This window comes from Aplysia californica, unplaced genomic scaffold (assembly GCF_000002075.1).
Source record: "Aplysia californica isolate F4 #8 unplaced genomic scaffold, AplCal3.0 scaffold00782, whole genome shotgun sequence".
Taxonomy (NCBI): domain Eukaryota; kingdom Metazoa; phylum Mollusca; class Gastropoda; order Aplysiida; family Aplysiidae; genus Aplysia; species Aplysia californica.
In genome coordinates this window covers 222,470-223,913 of record NW_004798052.1, presented here as the reverse complement: position 1 = coordinate 223,913, position 1,444 = coordinate 222,470, and positions in this window count along the sequence as shown.

The following is a 1,444-nucleotide window of genomic DNA, read 5'->3' as shown; positions in this document are numbered from 1 at the left end:
CCATCCCCAAAACAGTGACATTATAGTAACAATTCACCTATTGGACTAGGCAGCTCTGCAATTTGTCTTTGAACCTATACGTTTCGTTCTCTGAGCGTCTAGCTTTGAACCCAAACTACAAGCCCAGAGATTTTGCCAGAGAACGCATAGCAATAATGCAAGACCCCTCCTTCCAGATAAATCTCGTGACAGAAACAGAGCACAAACTGGAGCGGACAGACCGCAGCTCCATGCAACCTTTCTTTAAAAACCTAAAAAAAACCAAATCCCCAAAACAACCCCCCCCCCCTAACAATAACAAAAAAAACCCCAAAACAACCCAACTTAAAATACACCAAGCATCAAATAAAACTCCCCTTTACGAAGCATCTCTTCGTCTCTAATCTCACTATGAAAAAAGGGGAAAAAATTAGATTCTTTTTTTTTTCTTTCATGACCTCTTCCCGTCTCCCCCGTCCGTCTGTACCCAGGGCCATAACAAAACAGTTTTTCTACCACTCATTCTCCCCGAGATGACCTACGAAGACTGATCGGACCTAAACAGTTTACGGTTTTCTACTCACGGTTCCCAGCTCCATGAAATCAGAGCTCATTTTTTGTTTGTTCACGGTAGTTGGCACCAACGCTAACACCTCCCATAGTATCCCGGAGTTGACCACAAAGAGCAGAAGTACATATACCTCCCCGAGTTTTTTCCAATAGTACAGCAATTTACTTGACGAGGCTACCGCTCAGTGGATCCAGCGAGAGTACAGACTGTTTTGATACTCACTGGGGGTGCTTTTGTTGATTCACGTCTTGCCCTTCTCTCCCCCCTCCCCCAACACACACGCATAGACACACAACGATACAAGCACAAACACTGGAGCATACACATACGGACACACAATATGCGCTCTCACATACGACACACGCACATGCGCATAATAGACAGGAGCCCGATTGGTCATCAACTCCCTCCCCCCCATCCCCACCTTTATATGAACAAACACACAAAACACAAACACCCCCCTTACCTTTTCCCTCCAGCACCCCTCAACTCCCCCCTCCCCCATTCCTCTTAAAAGGTTTTCATAGACTGAGACGGAGGAATATTTCCTTTATTGTCTTGGATTGAAAAAAAAAAATCAATCCCCCCGCTGTCTTTTATATGGTAACCTGAGTTGAAACCGCAGCCGTTGACACCGTGCTGGGGGCTTGTCTCAACACAAGGCACCCCGCGCATGGACGCGGTAACTACACGTTATCTTTGAGACTATCGTTGTCATAAACTGTAACAATGATAAATGACAATGACATCTATGGATATCTATAGCTTTTTTCATAATTTACATGCACAATGCCCTTTACAAGACTTATTATTGGTAGACTACAGACAATGTCATTAGAATACACGCGGTATTTATGCACACATGCACTCGTGTACACCATGCAGACGTACATT